A 19,622-nucleotide genomic window follows, 5' to 3' on the forward strand; every position below is an offset into this window, starting at 1 on the left:
GCTGCAGTTTCTGCAAGCTGCCTTCCTGGCCCTGCAGGAACAGGACCCCCAGCTCTTCGTGGGGCAATTACTCAGCTCTTTTTGGGCACTGCTCATGCAGCTCCACCCCACCCACCCTCTCCTGCACACTGTGTACCGCCGCTTCTGGCGACTGGAGACCAGCTCCAACTGGTGGGACCAGGACATCCTTGAGTGGTGGAACGACCAGCAGTGGCTCCAGAATTTCCATATGTGGAGGACACCTTCCTGAAGCTTTGTGAGTGGCTTGCCCTGCCCTCCAGCAATGAGACACCCATATGAGACCTGCCATTCCCCTCGAGAAGCGGGTTGCCATCACTTTGTGGAAGCTCTCCACGCCAGAGAGCTACCGATCCATCAGGAACCAGTTTGGTGTGGGGAGACTGACCATCAGGACCGTGGTCATGCAGGTATGGCCCTCTCGGGCTATTGTCCCAGGAGGGTGGTGAACTAAACAGGCGGAGAGGGGTTCTCTAGGGAAGGGGGTGGCGGTGGGAGTGGTGGAAGCCCCCTTCCCAGGAAGATTTTCAGTCCCGCCTTCACAAAGCCCTGACAGAGGATGTGGCAAGTCTTGGGGTTGCTCCTGGTGTGTGTGTGGGGGGGGAAGGGCGGGTTGGGCTCGGGGGCCTCCTGAGGCCCCTGGCAACGCTGTGGCTCTCTGTTTGTCTCCCTCTAAAGCTGGTGAGGGCCATCAACACCATCCTGCTGCGCAGGGTCACCAACCTGAGCAATATGGACCCCAGCATCGCCAGCTCTGCCATGGGCTTCCCCAACTGTGTGTGTGTGGGGGGGCTATTGATGGCACCCATATCCCCATCTGGGCCCCCGATCACTGGGCATCTGAATACATTAACCGGAAGGGATACTTTTCAATGGTCCTTCAGGCCCTTGTTGACACAACTTCTTCCTCTGAAACTTCAATCTGGACAGTTCCTCAGATGTGTCACCTAAACAGAGTGGCTCCCTTGTAGGACTCTCCATCTAGCTTCTTCACAATGGGAAGATAGCAGGTTTTGGTTATTTTAGGATAGGAACATCCGCGGATCCATAACTTGCCTGGGCTACACGTTGACAACTGATAATAAATTGAGATCATTAATGTACTAATCTATAGGATAAACTTAAAAAACAACTAATAGTCTAGAAGCACCATAAAGACTAACAAAACATGTAGATGGTATCATGAGCTTATGTGGACACAACCCACTTCTTCAGGTGGTTTTCCACTTACAGACTAACTGGGGGGAGGGATAGCTTGGTGGTTTGAGCATTGGCCTGCCAAATTCAGGGTTGTGAGTTCAATTCTAGAAGCAGCCATTTAGGGATCTTTGGCAAATATGTCAGGCTATCCCTCTAAAGCTATAGGATAAAGACACCCCAACATTAGTAGGAGGCAAACATGCAGAAATTGGTAATAGCAGTAAACAAACAAAACCTGGCTGCATCTAGACTGGCATGATTTTGTGCAAATACTTTTAACAGAAAAGTTTTTCGTTAAAAGTATTTGTGCAAGAGAGCGTCTACACTGGCACGGATGCTTTTGCGCAAAAGCAAAAGACATCTTTTGTACAAAAGCATCCGTGCCAGTGTAGATGCTCTCTTGCGCAAGAAAGCTCCGATGGCCATTTTAGCCATCAGGCTTTCTTGCGCAAGAAATTAACTTGCCTGTCTACACTGGCCCTCTTGCGCAAGAATGCTTGCACAAGAGGGCTTATCCCTGAGCGGGAGCGTCAAAGTATTTGTGCAAGAACCACTGATTTTGTACAGTACAAAGTCAGTGTTCTTGCGCAAATACTCGCGGCCAGTGTAGATAGGTGGCAAGATTTTGCACAAAAGCGCTTGCTTTTGTGCAAAATCTTGCCAGTCTAGATGCACCCCATAAGTAAAACCCTCTCCCAGAAGAGGAACTGTAGCAGCTTCAAGGCAGAAATCCAGCCTCCCTGGAAGATACACAAGACTAGACAAGCATATTCTTCATTCAGGCTTGGTTTTTCTGAACCTGCAGGAGGAGCCCCAGTCTGGGCCTGTGACCTGCAATCCAGATCCCTTGCTCACATCCCCTTAGGCTGGGCAGAATTTGATTATTTTTTTAAAAATGTAAATCGTGTTGACAGCTATTGATGATTTGGTTTTTAAGCATTTTTATATCTTTGCATCTTTTCATAGTTGCAGGAAATTATGGAGGGGGTGAGACAAGGGAAGGGGCAGACAGTAATTATTCAATGATAGACACTAAGATTCAAAAAGTTTAGAGATTTCTAACCCGGAAATTGTGAAGACCCCATGCCAGCAGATACAAAGGACATACCCTGAAATCAAACACTACGTTCTCAAGCAGCATTTTTCTTGTGGCCTCTGTCATCTGTACCTGTTGATGATTATCAGTGGAAATATTTTGAATTGACTTGTTTGTGTATGGTAAAAGTGACATTTTTCAATTAAAATCGAGTCCCTCCACGCCATCCTACAGGGATCTGACAGCCTCATTGGACCCCTGGGCAAGGTGTGTATGGGGGTCTGGCTTTGCACGCCCGGAAGGGGCGTGGCTTTAGGCAGAAGAGGCGGGGCCTCAGGCAGCCTGGCCTCAGCTCTGGAAAGATTGCGGTGTGCCCCGCAGCCCTCACGGGCCTTTTTAAACATCAGGCCCTGGGGCAATTATCCCCTTTGCCCTGCCCCATAAGTGAGCCAGCCTGCCTAATTTCCACCAGTGCCATGATTGGAGCAGAGAATAAAGGAAGCCTAACTCTCACCTGAATTCCCCTTCACTGCAGTAACTGAGTACAGCACAGAATCTGACCTGCTATCTACAATAGCAAATACCTTCCATCTCTGAATTTCAGCTAGCCTGGCCATGATCAATTACTCCAGCCACTCAGCACTTCTGTGAGTCAGGGAAGCAGAATTTTCTCCTTGCACCAGGTGTTTTATCGATATGTTCATTCTTCTTTCACTTAGCCAGAATGGATGGTAAACATATAGACCTCAGTACAACGGGCCAGATCTTCAGTGGAGCAGATCAGTAACTCTTCTGAGGTTGGCAAGCTTATACTCCAGGCTTCCTGGCCCATTATTTCACAAGATCCTTGTATGTAGCCAGCTGCTATCATGCCTAGTTTTCACCACTAGATGGTACCAGCAGATGCAATTTAGTTCTAGGCCAGGTAATATAAACTTCCACCTGGCAGAATGGAAAATATTGGTTCAGGGAGCATATCAGTCTGCCCTGATGTGTTTCCAAATCATGGTGTTGCCATGTCGGTTACTTCAGTAAGTCTGCAGCCATTTTATAAATTGTCGTACGAACAATCAACCACAAGCAGCCTTCCAAACCCAAAATGGAAGTTGGAACCTAGGGAGATGGGGAATTATTCCGTTGTGTTTGGTAACAGTTAGAAATTATTTGGTAAAAATGAAAGGTGGATGTTGCAAATGGAAAAACAATCACGTTACTGAGAGAGTCCAAACTAGAAATTCTCCCGTAAGTTATGAAAAAGAAAATATCCCCCTTTTCATTGACTTTTGGACAACTTTTTTTTTCATTTAAAATAATTTGACCTGCAAATACTCTGAAGAGGAAATGGTATCGGTTCTAACCTGATCACAGATAGGATTAGCCTCTTGGAGAGTAGCTTTGTTTGGTGGCCATACCAACTTGGATACCCAAAATTAAGACGCTGCTTAAATGGCATGGAGCTGTCTAATATTTAAAGTAACCTCCATCTATTTGCAGTGGCAAAAGCAGTTGGTGATGTCTCTTATTCCGGCTTTCCCAGATGAAATGTAGAACTGAAATATTTGCAGCCAGAGGATTCCCTCCTACTGTTCCTAGATCAAATATAAACACAAACAGTGGGAGGCTAGCCCGTCTCTAACCGAGAGAATCAATCTAAATGAAACAAACAAAATCCCCACATCTCAAAATAATGAAAACAAAGATATCAAAGTAATAAAATCTGCCAGAACCACAAAGCCAACATAACTCAGATCTCAGCTGGCTCAAAGAAAGTGTCCATTAACAAGGGATTAACACAAGGGAAGTACACAGCCAGTCAATAGGAAGTGAAAACATGCCACACAGTCAAGTAATATCACAGCCCATCATAGGGTTATGCATGAAGGGTGTGTTGGTACAGTTACAATAAGAGCTACTCCAAAATCTATCAAACAGGAAAGCAAGCACAGGAGGGCCTGAACTGCTAATACATTAGAAGGAAAGAAGACATTGAATTCCATGCCAATTTCAGTGCCACAGCTAATCCTACATAGTATTCTACACAGAGCTGTTAATGGACTGTACATCCCCTGTATTATTATGATTGTTATTCTTCCCTGTATTAGTTCACCATAGACTCTAACTGGAGCCAAAGCCTTTTTTTCTCATTTTAACTAAAAGCAGTATTCTTCAAAGAGTTATGAGAGGCTCTGGACTCTTTCTTATAGGGCAGAAAAAGCTCTACAGATTAAATGTACGCACTGCAGCATAAAAAGTCTCAGAGGAGTAGTCATGTTAGACTGTAACTTTAAAAACAAGTAGTCCCATGGCACCTTAAGAAGTGTCCACACTACCGAGCCCGTTATTTCGAAATAACGGGCCGTTTATTTTGAAATCTGTACTCCTGCTTTCCTCCTACCGCTATTTCGAAATAACTTTTTCGAATAACACTAATTTTGAAATAGTTATTTTGAAATAGCGGTAGTTTGGATGCTCTGGTGCCGCTATTTCGAAATTACTACTCCCCAGAGTAATTCACACTTATTACTCCCCAGTGCTTCCTGGGGTGCTAAGTGGAGGTAGCGTGTTCATATTAATGGAGTCTCCCTCAAACTAATTTCGAGGCTTCCCCGTAGTGAGGGCACAATACTTCAATTTTGTTATTTTGGGAGTTATTAAATCGATTTTCATTATTTCCAAATAGTTTCCTAGTGTAGACATGTCCTTTGAGACTAACAAAAATATATAGGACTATGAGCTTTCATGGGTAAAACGCATTTCATAAGATGAGTTGGCATGGAATTAACAGAATCCAGGGTATATATAACAGCAAAAATGTACCTGTCAATTGTAGGATCTGTGTTAATGAAGCTGATTAAGTGGGCTGGATGATTTCCAGTTATAGCTTTTGATGTGAAAATGTGATTGTTAATGGCAGGGGAAATTGGCTTTGTAGTGCGTTAACCAGTTAATATCTTTATTCAAGCCCAAGGTAACAGCATCAGATTTATAGATGACTTCCAGTTCTGCAGTCTCTCTCTGTAATTGGGTGATCCTATATATTTTTGTTAGTCTCTAAGGTGCTTCTAGACTACTCGGTTTTAATGTATGAGATATAGATTTCTAACAGTAAATGCATGTCTAAATGTATATACACATGCATGTGCACACACACAACTATACTTCTGGGATTAAAACAAAGCAGTTTACTAAGGCTCACCCATTCTTACAGCTCTCATTGACTTTAGCAGGGCCTGTGCATGCACACCATTTGGCCCAGAGATGGCATGTACTGCAAGAGGATGGAAGCATGTGCAGAAGGGGGTCTGTTGACTCTCATAGAATGGCTCAGTGTAATGGTTTGAATTTTTCCATGTGTTGAGTGGTCGGAGAACTCCCCCGATAGCTACTGGGAGATTGGTCAACAGGCTTACAAGTGAAACACAGTTGATTAAAATGGCTTAAGCATCATTCTATCACTGCTCCATTAGTAACACGGGATTTTGAAAACATCTGCTGGGTGACTGGTGTCCGTCACTTCTTTCTGAACCATGTCCATTAGTGCGGGAGCCGTGGCGAAATGTCATACTAGCGCTAATGCACATCCTGACCGTTTGTTAAGCTTCTGAAATAAATTTGAGTGGAGGAGCTAATAATCCATATTCTCCTTTGGCTCTATTTATAAACCTTCTGGCTACTGCTGTTGACAATATGTGGCTTTTTACTGGGAACCCATGTAATAGACCACAATCTGTTAAGTGCTGGTTTTACACAACGTTGATTCAGTGCTACTGTTCAGTTACTATGAGCAATTTTTCACCTTCAGTAATCCATGTGGGGTAACGCAGAAGGTAATAATGGAAGAAATTTATCCAAACAAAGAAATGATCCTGAATCCAAAAAGCAGCTTGAACCTGTATACGCAACTCACTGTATATTAATATAAGCCACATTTAGCAGTGAGTATTTTAAAACTGTTTATGTATGAGAATGGATAAAGGCAACTTATCCGGATGTGCCACAAGTGTGTCACTTGCTTAATTTTTTCCCCTTGCATGCGATCTCTCAACTGTGTCCAGTTCTGGTGTTGAAGAAGGATGTTGATAAAGGGTTCAGAGAAAAGCCATGGGATTGATTGGAAAAACATGCCTTGTACGGATAAACGAAATAGACTGAGCTCCTTCAGTCTAACAAAAAGAAGGTTGAAGTTTGCGGTGGGGGGATGTCACTTGATTTCTGCCTTTAAGTGCTTACATGGTGAACAAATATTTGGTAATAGGTTCTTCAAACTAGCAGGAAAAAGTATGAAAAGATGCAGTGACTGGAAGTTGAAGCTGGGCAAATTCAGAATGGAAATAGGGTGCACATATTTAACAGTGAGGGTAATTGGCTCATTGGAATGATTTGTCAAGGCTCATGGTAGATTCGCCATCACTGGCCACTTGTCAGTCCAAGATTGGATTTTGATTGTACCCCTTTGGTATATATGGTTGTGCCAATTTTCTTCCACAATTTGATCTGAGGAAGTGGGTCTGGCCCATGAAAGCTCATCACCTAATAAACCATCTTGTTAGTCTTTAAAGTGCTGCATAGTCCTGTCTTTTGTTTCAGCAAGACTGGGTGTGTTTCTAAAAGATTGTCTCTAGTTCAAACAGAAATTATTCTTGTGAGTTCTTCAGCCTGCGTTCTACAAGATGATCATAATAACCCCATCTCTGAGTCAGCTACATCCATCCTAGAGTACATCTGTCTAAGAGTCTGTCCATCTGTCTGTCTGCAAGTCCATTTGTTCACGAACTCCTTCTAAATGGTAAAAGCTAGGACCATCAAATTTGGTATGCAGCTTCCTCTTCTCCGAACTTAAAGGAAGGTCAGGGTTTGGTTGTATATTTGTATAACTCACAGAGGTATAGGGTGCTTACCTATATTAATGGGGCCCTACTAAACTTACAGCCATGAAAAATTCATCATGGATCATGAAATCTGGCCCTTTGTGTGCTTTTACCCGACTGTACTGATTTATGGGGGAGACCAAAGATTCTCAGCTTGGGAGTCTTGACCCAAAAAGGAATTTCAAGGGAGGTCACAAGGTTATTTTAAAAGGCTCATGAAATTGCTTCTCTTAGGCTATGTCTACAATGCTGGTTTTTTTCAGAAGATGGGGCTTTTTAGTGGCAAAACCTCTTCCGCAAACAGGATCGGCAGAAGATATGCAAATGAGAGTGTGATTTGCGTATCTTCTGCCGAAAAACCTGGCAGTGTAGACATAGCCTTACTTTTGTGCTGTCTTCAGAGCTGGGCAGCCGGAAAGTGGCAGCTTCTGACAGGGCACAGCTCTGCAGCAGCTGCATGGAAGAAAAGGCGGCAATGCCGTATCAGGGCATTTTTATTTCTGTGCTGCTGCTGCTGGTGGTGCTGCCTTCAGAGCTGGGCTCCTAACCAGCAGCCACCGCTCTCCAGCTGCTAAGCTCTGAAGGCAGCACTGAAATAAGGATGCTAGACTGCAGTTCCCCCTGCAGTAACCTTGTGGCTCCCTGAAAACTTCCTCTAGGATCTGGACCCCCTACAATTACAATGCCATGACATTCCAGATTTAAGTAGCTGAAATAATGTAATTTATTATTTTAAAAATTCTGTGATGGTGAAAATGACCAGAATGGACTGTGAATTTGGTAGGGCCCTACACGACTCAGGATACAAAGTGAATCATAGAATCATAGAATCATAGAATACTAGGACTGGAAGGGACCTTGAGAGGTCATCGAGTCCAGTCCCCTGCCCTCATGGCAGGACCAAATACTGTCTAGACCATCCCTGAGAGACATCTATCCAACCTACTCCTAAACATCTCCACAGATGGAGACTCCACAACCTCCCCGGGCAATCCACTCCAGCGTCCGACCACCCCGACAGCCAGGAACCCCCTCCCAATGTCCAACCCAAACCTCCCCCGCTGCAGTCCAAGTCCATTGCTTCCTGTTCTATCCCCAGAAGGTGGCTCTGGGGAGAAACAAGCCAGTTCTGGGCTAGGAGAGGGAGTAACCAGTCTCCTAGACTTCTGCCTAGCTTTTTCCGGTGCCAAGGAGGATTGTCGGTGATATGGTGGCATGTCCTCTACTGATGCCGGCAGCACTGTCCATGCAGGTGCCGTTATTGGTGGTGCTGCTGAGGCAGTGGGTGAGCCCCGTACCATTGGGCTTGGTGCCGATCTCATGTGCAGTGCCGATTCCCGTGGTGCCGCCTTAGGCAGTGCCATTGTTGCCGCTTGTTTTCCCAGCACTGATGCTGGTGCTGAGGCTGCTCTAGGCACCATGGAGGTCACCAGTGCTGGTTCCCTTGGAAAAGCTGGACTCAGCACCGATGTGTTGAGGCATATCTTATGCCTCTTAGCATGATGGCTGAGGGCTTTTTCCGACGTTCCTGGCTTATCCCCCACTCTTATCTGCTTTGATGATGAGTAGCGGGGTGAGGATGTCTTTTTCTTGGGAGTGTTCGGGGCGGGGCGGAGTTTACTCCACTCCAGAGACCTCGGGGATCTGGAAGATTCGGTGTTGGTAGGCTGTAGGGCCTTGTTGAAAAGCAGCATTTTCAGCCACATTTCGTGATCCCGCCTGGCCTGCACTGTTAGCTTGGAACAGTGTGGGCATTTCTGAGGGATGTGACCCTCGCCCAAGCACTTGATACAGCTCACGTGGCCATCTGATGCGAACATTAGGTTGCAGCACATAATACATTTTTTAAAACAGAGAGATCCCAGCATGAATAATCTAGTAGTCCTGAAGAGCCTATAATGTCAGGCCCTGGCTCTGCAAATGTTCATGCATGCACTTAAATTTATGCACATGAATGCTCTCCTTGACTTCAAGGGGATTTTTCATGGGAATAAGACAAAAGCACTTGTGTTAAATGTTTGCAGAATCAAGGCCTTGAGTGATCACAGCAGAGACAACTCATACCTGCCAATAATGGGGGAGGAGGAGATAGTGTGAGGGCAGTGGCTTCAGGAGATATTACTGAGCATGTTCAGTTCATGCGAGCATGCTCAGGACAAACCAAACTGCGATGCTGGGAGGTTCCCTAATGCCACACGTCACCTTTGACTCACAAGGCAGGAGACTAAAACAGCAGCTAAGGGGCAAAGAGAGATGAAGGGAACAGGGTTGTTCAGCATAGAGCTGTATCTTAGACGAATGTATAGAGAATGACTTAGGGCATGTTTTCTGCATATTGGTATAACGGCCAACAGCCCACTTGAAGTCAGGCTCTGGCATGAAAAGGACAATACACTCTGAAAGGGACATTCTGTGGCCTGTACTGTGCAAGAGATCAGAACAGACAACCCTAGTGGGCCTTTCTGGGCTTTAAATCCAGTGAGCTCTGAATGTGGAGAACTTGCTAACAGGACACAGGGCCTGACCAAAGCCCACTGAAGTCAGGAGGAAATCTCTCAGTTCACTTCCTCGGGTTTTGGATTGCACCTTCCTTTCTAGTTCACCAATTACAATCCATCCTGGGTTGGTAATGATGAAAGCTCTTGCCTAGGGGTGGCCAACCCGTTCCAGGTAAAGAGTCAAAATAGTGGTGGACATAGCGCAAAGAGCTGAGGGAAAAAAATTTGGTCGAGGAAAAAAAAGAAAAAGGCCCAGCTGTGTTCAGTCGAGGCGCCCCCCCCCCCCCCCAAAGGAAAAAGGATGCTTCCCCTTTAAATGAAAACTCCGGTTTGGATTTTTGGCCACATCAGGCTCCTGTTGGCTGGCGCCATCTTGCTTTGCCTCGCCAGATGGCTCCCCTACACCAAGTGAGCCCAGGTAACTGGGGGCCCTTTGTAGGGGTGCAGGGGCGGCTTTGCAGGCCACAGGATACACTTCACAATCCGCACTTTCTGCATTGAAGAGCTGCATGCAGCTCGCAAGCCACAGGTTGGTCACTCCTGCTCTTGCTGCTTGATGGCTGTGTGTTGAGCTACGTGAAATGAGGTGGGAGGTGCTGCAACCAGTTCCCCACCGACATGTGGTCACAGCCACAGCCTCTGCTAGGCACTATTTGGCATCTTAATCTGGACAGTTTCAGCAGAAAGACATTCCTGCAATCGTTCCCTCTAATCGTTCCCATCCATGTGCAGAATAATTTTATGTGCACGGAGGCATGTGCAAATGTGCACCACCACTAGAAACACAACCTAGCTGTGGGCACTCTGCTAATCAGCTGGGCGGCACTGGAATCTCCTGAGTGGCCGCACCAATGCGCAATTTATGGGGAACACTGCCTGTAGTATTGGCAGGGATTTGGAATGCAGCGCTACACAGACATTTGAACAAATCCAATTACATGAGATCCAGATCTCAAAACACAATAAGCCATCCCCCATTATTAGTGAATTAACTTGATTTAAAACATATCTGAGGACTGAGACACCTGAAGGAGCGAGATTATACATATTTCCCCAAAGTGCATTCATCGTACTACTGAATTGATTTTTTCTTGTTTGTTCAGACCTGATTCCAGCTTGCCTAGAAGCAACTATTGATGGTTCCAGATCCTTCTCCAATTATACTTATCACAGACATTGGCTACACATCATTAAAATCTTCTAAGCGGCAGTTGAACACTGCTCGTAAAGGATGCAAACTGTTGTTCCACCGTTGGTTCAGACAGACTGATCTCTAATTTCATACAGCAAAATAAACACTCAATCCTCAGATACCATCTTTTGGGAAGCTCTGAAACCTACTGTAAAGGGTGAATGTATAAAGTGTGCCTCCCAAAAGAAGAGACTCCAGTTACTAGACTCTCTGGCCAAAGAAATAGATTGATTATACAGCACGTTTTCATTATTTGGGTCAGCATTGCGTGTGTTCTCTGCAAGTCAAAGTCAAATCTCTATCTTTCTCTATCTCTATCTAATCTAGTGCTTATCCAGCCAAATCAAATTTACACTCACCAGTGTCAAACAAAGCTATTGTGAACGGTGAGATAAAAGCAGGCAAATTTCTTGTCAGGAGACTTACGATGGAACCAGACAACAACAAAATTTCTTCCATATTACAGGAAGACAGGAGTACCAGTGTTGAGCCAATGGATACAAATAATGTAAACAATTATATCAAGCTTTATATAGATCAGACAACCCATTTGACTCTAATAGATTTGATCATTTCATTGAGGGCCTACCTTTTAATATCCTAACTTCAGAACAAGTGGGTTTTTTTATGGATGAAGCTTTCTCAAGACAGATGAAACAGGTTATAAAAAAATGAATTCTAGCAAAGCCCCAGGATGGATAATTTTCTGGCAAATTCCTACAAAACATTTTGTAATCAGCCGTCTTCTTTTCTTTCAAACGTCTTCACGGAAACACCCCAAAAAAGAATGATGTCTCATGACATGAAAACTGCTTTAATTCCTTTAATATCAAAGAACAAAGATGGTCAGCACTGTGACTACTTCCAACCCATATGTCTGTTAAACCTAGATTGCAAAATAATTGCAAAAATTTTAGCAACATGACTAAACACCATCCTCCATCAATTATACATGCAGATCAGATTGGTTTCTTTACTGGAAGATTGGCTGCTAATAATATGAGAAAAATCACTCACTTGATCCAGCAAACACAGATGTCAGATGTTCCCTCCTAGGTGCAGAGAAAGCCTTTGATAGGGTTGAATGGCCTTACTTAATGGCTGTCCTAAAATAAAAACAAAACAAAATTGGATTTGAACCAATATTCCTGAATTGCATTAGTGTATTGTACAACTCGCTCCTTCCTTCACTATCAACTAGTAGAATTATTTCTCCAGTCTTTAAACTAGAAAAAGAGACATAATGGGGCTATCGCTCTCAGCCCTACTTCTCTTGAACTGCTGGGAATGCATATTTGTCAGCACTCAGCCATTGAAGGTGTGACTATAAACAGGAAAGAGAACAAAAGCAATTTAATAGCATTTTGTGCTACTGAAGAACCCATCCTAATCAGTCCCATTATTATTGAATGTAGCTGATACTTTTGGAAAGGTGTTTGGGTTTTGCATTAACTGGAATTAATCACAAGCAATGGACACATCCAGAAAATCAGATATTTCTCACTTTTAGCATATTCCATGTTAAGTAGACAAGGAAAGAACTTAGGTGTGAAGATTTGCCCTAAACCTCTCAACGTTGTTTCTATAAATAGAGACTACACATTGAAAGACATTTCCAAGCATGTAGAGAGGTGCTGGCTCCTTCCTCTAGCCTTTTTGGGGAGATTAGAAAAAGCCAAAATAAATACCTGCCCAAGACTGATTTTATATCATTAGCCTATTGCCTTTTAATGTCTCTCCCTTGCTTTTTTGCTCAAATAGGCTTATCATGCAATTTACATCAGATAAAAACCAGCCTCCCGTGTCACAAAAGACCCTTAAAAAACCCTGGGCAACTGGAGGTATGGGGGTGCCTGATTTGTGTGTCTATTATCTAGCGTCCCAAAAGCGGCCTGTTGTAAGGTGGTTTGACTCCTGGTGCTCTTTATACACACGGGCCTGGTTTGAAACCAAAAAAGCTTAGCTATGCCATTTGGTTCCCTTTCTTCTTTTATATCTCAGAAGCTACTTGTACCCTTAAGGAAATATCCAGGCTTTGCGTCTGCATGCAGCATCCTGCAACATGTTTACAGCATCTGATCGTACTAATGCTCTGCTTGTACTACTATGGGATAACCCATGCTTCAGGATCAAGGCCAACCCCATGCGTAAGAAAATTTGATAGAAAAAAGATGAATGGGAGTTAAAGATATAATTTAAGATGATAGACAGGCTACCTTTGATTACATGTGTAACAAATATCAGCTACTACTGTCTCTCTTCTTTCAGCAGCAATCAAGGGTGAAAGTAACTTAAATTTCTTACAGGTACTGTCCTATCACGACACACCTCCCTTGGGAGGGACCTTTGGGAGGGAGGGGGGTTGGTGATAAAACAATACTTGTAAGAAATTAAAGTACGGGTGGAGTGGTGGGTGGGAACCAGGCAGAGGTTGGTGGGTTGTGGTGGTCCAGGAGTTAGGGCAGAGGGCTGGGGACAGGGTTGCTGGAGTCAAGTTTGGAGTTTTTGAGGGGCTCAGGACAGGACGGGGATGAGGAGGGGCTCAGGGCAGGGGACTGGGTGAGTGCAGGGGGGCCAAGAGTGCCATTTTGGAGGGGGGTACTGCAGCCACACTTCCCCATAGCTGTGTTTTTCCCTTTTTGCTGTGACTAGGGAGTGAGGGGAAAGTGCAGAGCCTGCTGCGTACCTTCTCTGCCCGTCCCCTGGGCAGCCAGGAGCGAGAGGAATGCAGCAGGTAGTGCACTTTCCTGTTGCTCCCTAGTCAAAGAAAACAGGAAAATAAAACACACAGTAATGGCGTGAGTGCAACTGCAGCCCCCCACTCCCAAATGGTGATAGGGGATAGGACTCGGGGATGGCACAGTCCAGGCTGGGGGTGGGGGAGCAGCTTACTCCTCTAGCCTACCTGGCTGCCTGCTGCTGATCATGGCAGCCTGAAGGAAGCTGGAAGTGGGGGGGGCCCTATCCCTCCCACTGCAGCCAAGTGCCCCAGCCATCTGGCTTCTTGCTGGAGTCAAGCACCGGGGCGCAAGGGGTTAATTTCACCTCTGGTGGCAACGCACAAGGATTCATGCAAAGCTAGGGGGTAACTGATCTGTTTCAATGTCCTCGTCTCTAGCAGAACATGTTAAGAAATATGGAAACAAAAGTCACTTTGTAGGAATTACTCATAGGTGACTTAATACTTTGCATTGCCCTCTCAATTTCCATCTTAAAGAAAAATGGGGGAGGGAGGGACTTAGCTTTATTATCACATCAGAAGCCTAAAAGGATCGGTCTAGCCTCCATTAACCCCTGCCCTTTGATCTAATCAGCGTAGCTGAAGCTGACATACTTACTGTGGCATCTTGGGTGCGGCTGCTCACCCATTGGCGCTGGCGACTCTTCTCATCCTGATGGTGTCAATGGGAAAGTGTTTGGTGATCGATTTATCGCATCTAACCAGGCGAATAAAGGGGAATAATGACATCTCTGGGTCTGCTGGAAATGCTCCTCTTAATGCAACCTAATATGCCATTAGCCTTCTTAGCTACAAGGGCACACTGTTGACTCATATCTAGCTTCTCATCCACTGTAACCCCCAAGTCCTTTTCTGCAGAACTACTACTTAAGTGGTTGGTCCCCAGCCTATAACAATGCTTGGGATTCTTCTGTCCCAAGTGCAGGACTCTGCACTTGTCCTTGTTGAACCTCATCAGATTTCTTGTGGCCCAATCCTCCAATTTGTCTAAGTCACTCTGGACCCTATCTCTGCCCTCAACCTTATCTACCTCTCCCCCTAGCTTAGTGTCATCCGCAAACTTGCTGAGGGTGCAATCCATCCCCTCATCCAGGTCATTAATAAAGATGTTGAACGAGCCCCTTTTCCGGAAAAGCATCCATGGCCAATGGAGACGCGCTTTTCCGGAAAAAAGCCCTGATCGTCATTTTCGCGATCGGGGCTTTTTTGCGGAAAAGACTACTGTGCTGCCTACACTGGCCCAGTTTTCCGGAAAAAGGACTTTTGCCCGAGTGGGAGCAGCATAGTTTTTCCGGAAAAGCAGCTGATTTCTTACAGTAGATCGTCAGTGCTTTTCCGGAAATTCAAGGGCCAGTGTAGACAGCTCGCAGCTTATTCCAGAAAAGCGGCTGATTTTCTGGAATAAGTGGCCCAGTGTAGACACAGCCAATGTGTGGTACCAAACCCAACGCCATACAGAAGTCTCTCTCTCTCTCTCTATATATATATATATATCTCACCTTTACCAGCCAAACAAGTAATCTCATCAAGATACCTAGTTAATTAGACAGGATCTATTTTCCATAAAGCTGTATTGATGTGTATTAATTACAGTATCCTGTTAGAATTCTTTATTATAGAGTCCTGTGTTAGTGATTCCATTATCTTGCCCAGGATCGATATTAGACAGAGAGGCATATAATTACATGTGTCATCCTGAATACAGGAACAATACTAGCTGTTTCCAGTCTTCAGGAGCTTCCCCAGTGCTTTATGACTTTACTGAAAATTAACATTGATGATAAGCCTTAGTCCCCTCTTTTAAAACTCTTGAATGCAAAGGATCTGAACCTACTGAGGTTAAAATGTCTAACTTTAGTAGCCTTCATTTATCATCTTCCTGCAAGGAATGGAAAGAGCATGATCTTATGATAAAATGATGTCTGGGTTTTTCCTCACATGCAGAACAAATACCGATTGAACACTTCTGCCTTTTCTGCATTATTACTGATAATATTAAAATGGTCCATCTAGTAATGGACCAGTGCCATGGTCAACATTCTTTTTGTTCCTAATACATTTTTAAAACTCCTTTTTATTTTCCTTTTTTTCTGCTGGCCATAGATTTCTTCTTGTGTCACTTTGCTTCTCATAACAATTGGCCACAATTCCTAAATTCTGAAATATATTCTTTACCATGAACTTCCCCTTTCTTCCATTTGTGTTATTATTTTTATAGCTGCTTTAATTTTCTCCTCTAAATGAGGGTTGGTTTCTTTTTAACCAGTACAATCTTCTTTCTTGATGGTGGGATTATACTTTTTGGGGCATGGTTGTGAGGCGGTTGCCCCACTGTGGCAGGGAAGGGGTTAACACAGGCTGGAGGGAACCTGTGCAGAGCCCAGGCCAATTAGAGAAGGATTAGAGGGAGCCAATGAGAGAGAAGCTTGCTGGAGCAGCCCTGTTTATAAGGAGCTGCTCAGCAGAGCAGAGGGCAGTTAGTGCCTGACCAGGGAGAATGCAGGACTAGTTCCCAGGGAGGCACTTTAGAGAAAGCAGTGGTGGGCAGGTTTTAGGGAGCTAGCTAGAGAGAGGGAGGCTCTAGTCTGACACCTACCAGGCTGCAGGCCTCGACGCAAGGGCCAGGTTGGTGCAGGAGAAATGGCTCATGGAACAGGAGGCAGTAGAAGGGTAGAAAAGAAGGGCAGGACATGGCTGCTGCCACAGGGTCCCTGGCCTGGGACCCAGAGTAGCAGGTGGGCCTGGGTCTTTCCCTTTCCCCTTGCACCTCACATAGCTATACTGATGAGTGGCCTTTATGGACTGTGGCTTGCCCTGAGGTGAGGGGCTAGATTGAGGCTGCCGTTGGCGTGAGGGTGACTGTTGACTCCCTTGGAACGGGGAGTGAGAGACCCGTGGGGTGGGCACTGCTGGGGGGCAGTGTCCTGAAGAGGGTTCCAAGATCCTGCGAGTGACATGGGTCCAAACCAAAGGGCGGCGGGAGCATAGAGATAGTGACAACAGGAAAGACACCAGCCAGAAGAGTGTCTTGCTGACTGTAAGAGCTAATTCCTGAGTGACCAGCAGGTGGCGCCAGGGCAGTGAGTCTTGACCCCATTACAGGCCTCTAGTAAGTTATTCTTAAGTTTCCCAATTATCATTCACATTTTTTTTCTGTTAAATCTTTCCTCTCAGATAGTTTGGTTCCTAATTGTTTTTGGCGTTGTGACGCAGGCCCTATGGGTATGTCTACACTTGCACCCTCTTTTGAGAGAGGGATGCAAATGAAGACATTCGAAATTGCAAATGAAGCCGAGATTTAAATATCCCGCACTTCATTTGCATATTCACGTCATGGCGCTATTTTGAAATAACAGACGCTGTTAAGACACAGTTATTTCGAGAGAAGGGGTTTCCTCATACAATGAGGTTTACCAGTTATTTCGAGAGAAGGGTTTTCTCTCGAAATAACCGCATCTTAACAGCGTCTGTTATTTCGAAATAGCGCCATAACGTGATTATGCAAATGAAGCCTGGGATATTTAAATCCCAGCTTCATTTGCAATTTCAAATGTCTTCATTTGCATCACTCTCTTGAAGGAGGGTGTAAGTGTAGACATACCCATATATTAAAGTTGCACACAATTACTGAAAGGGACGTTTTTCCTGTTTTCACACTGTAAATGTAATCAAGTCACGACCACTTCACCTAAGCGACCCTTAATTTTTAGTTCTGTGGTCTTGCCTTCTTTTGCAGTGAAAACAAGTCCTCATGAAGAATTTCCTCCTGTTAGCTAAAACATATTTTGAGAAACTGTTCTCTGTAATGTTGAGCACTTCCTACAATGCTTCAGTAATGGCAGCATGGGAGCTCCAGCATTTGTTGCTCATATTGATGTTATCCATCTTGTTGTTTCAGTCTTAGGGCACTGAGTCATAAGCATTCAAATTCCAAGTTGTTAGTGCCTCGGAAAAAAGGTCCTCCTCTTTTTGATGAGTACCAGTCCCCTGCCCCTTTTGTCCACTCAGGTCTTCCTAAATACAAAATAGCCATTGCTTTTAACATTCCAATAGCGTGACTCATCCCACCAGAGTTCAGTAATACCAACTACATCAAATCTGTGCTCATAAATAAGCAATTCCTATTCTTCTTGTATGTTAACTAGGCTTCTGGTATTTGCGGATAGGTGGTTAAAGAATTTCTTCTCTTCGTGTCCTTATATTCCTTGTGCTGAGTTCTCATATCTTCCTTTTTTTTTACCCTCCCTTCTTGATATTGGTTTAACATTTAACCTCTCTGTCCCTGAACGGATTGGCCCCTCTTCTACTGAGATGGAGGCCGCCAAACTAAACAGCTCAATCTCACCATAGAAGGTGAACCAATGTTCTACAAAAGCCAAACCCTCCACTTTCCACCCCTAACCTAACCTGTCATTCTCTTCTGGTCTCTTCTGCCTACCTTTGCTCAGGGGACTGAAAGAATCTCTGAGAAGACAGGAGACTGCTGAAGAAGAAGTCCAAACTGAGTTCCCTGACGTCATCTATTATCTGCAAGGTGGAGATTGGTGAACCGTCACCAGTGGATCCTTAGAAATTGACTTCAGAAGCCTATACCATGTAGAGCAGTGGTCCCCAACACGGTGCCCGCGGGGCCATTTGTGTGCGCCCACCAAGTGCTCAGGGCTGGCCTGGCCCTGGACACGTGGTGCATTCATCGGGGCTGGAGCCGGCCCGGGCGCATGGTAAGCGCCGGCCCCGGGAGCGCCGCGAATTGGCCGCTCGCGCCCCAGGCACGCGGCGCTTGGGGGGGGGGGGGCGGCGGCTCCAGGCGTGTGGCGCTTGCAGTGGGGTGCCGGTCCCGGGCGTGCGGCGCTTGGGGGGGGCGCCGGCCCCAGGCGCGCGGCATTTGAAGGGGACACTGGCCCCGGGCGCGCGGCGCTTGGGAGGAGCACCGGCCCTGGGAGCGCAGCATTTGCGGGGGGGGGGGCGGAGCCTGGCCCCGGGTGCGCGGCGCTTGGGAGGATCGCTGGCCCCGGAGCAGGGTGCTTGCGGGGGCCCCCGCCCCCGAGCACGCAGCTATGGGGGGGCGTCCCTGGGCGTGCATGTGTCCCCGCCCTCTGGTGCCTGGCAGGCGAACGGCCACGCCCCCTGGCACCCGGCAGCCTCTAAAGGTTGGGGACCACTGATATAAGGTGAGGTCACGTCTATACAATCTAGAGTAACGTCACATGTCTTGGCTCCAGGAAGGCAACGCAGCATCCTGTTGTCCACCTGCCCCTCCCAGAATGCTCTTTCAAGTCTTCCAAGCACTTAATCTCCAGCCAGGATTGTGTGTCTTCCTTGGATGGTTGGAGAGCTCTTTGTGCTCAAAGCTTGATTTTTTTCTTACAAGCTGGAGGAGCCCGGGTGACAGCCATATGTGGATCCCATACCTCATGTAATGTCTCCTTTCGCTCCAGTGGGACCAGTCTGCATTTCTGGAGCAGAAGGATGAATTGGGGTTCTGAATTACAGGAGGAAGGACATTTCAGAGGAAGCATCACAAGTTGGGGGCATCGTAACTCAAACCTACATTTACGGTAGGCGCCATTGTAAATGTGGGCCGAGGATATAAGTTGGGGTTCCGACCCCTTCTGCACTTACAAAAATGGTTGTAATGTGGGGGGTCAGAACCTGGGCAGTTGCATCTCGGGGGCCTCCTGTATACAATGTACAGTGTAGTGATAACCAGAAAGCTATACATGGTTATTGATCTGCTATCAGGAAGGTCCGCTTAAGGTACGTAACTCCAGCTACAAAATTCATAGCTGGAGTTGGCTTACCATAAGCTGAGCTGTGGTGATGTCCCCACAGTGGGAGGTTGTCAGGAGCACATGGTCGCATCAGCTTGCCTTATTCCTCACAGAACGAGTAGTACCGGACGCCAGTGGAGGTTGCCTTCAGTGTTTGGTTTATGGGTCTATATTAGCTAGATCGAATGCTACAAGATTGACTTCTGGAAGCCCGATCTTCTCATGAGTAGAGACATGCCCTAAGCATGGCTTATTTTAAATAAAACCACCAAATCCCTTAATAGGCTTCCCATTTGTGT

General features: G+C 45.8%; 1 long non-coding RNA gene across 1 annotated transcript; it reads right to left on the reverse strand.

Moving 5' to 3' along the window:
• Positions 1 to 3,618: 3,618 nt before the first annotated feature.
• On the reverse strand, positions 3,619 to 12,555 carry LOC112545290 (uncharacterized). Its single transcript, XR_012903117.1, has 3 exons — positions 12,501 to 12,555; positions 11,830 to 11,918; positions 3,619 to 3,843 (listed from the first exon to the last, which is right to left on the reverse strand). It is a non-coding gene; the product is annotated as an uncharacterized LOC112545290 (long non-coding RNA).
• Between the last annotated feature and the right edge of the window lie 7,067 nt (positions 12,556 to 19,622).

The sequence above is a fragment of the Pelodiscus sinensis genome, chromosome 4, assembly GCF_049634645.1.
Source record: "Pelodiscus sinensis isolate JC-2024 chromosome 4, ASM4963464v1, whole genome shotgun sequence".
Classification (NCBI taxonomy): domain Eukaryota; kingdom Metazoa; phylum Chordata; order Testudines; family Trionychidae; genus Pelodiscus; species Pelodiscus sinensis.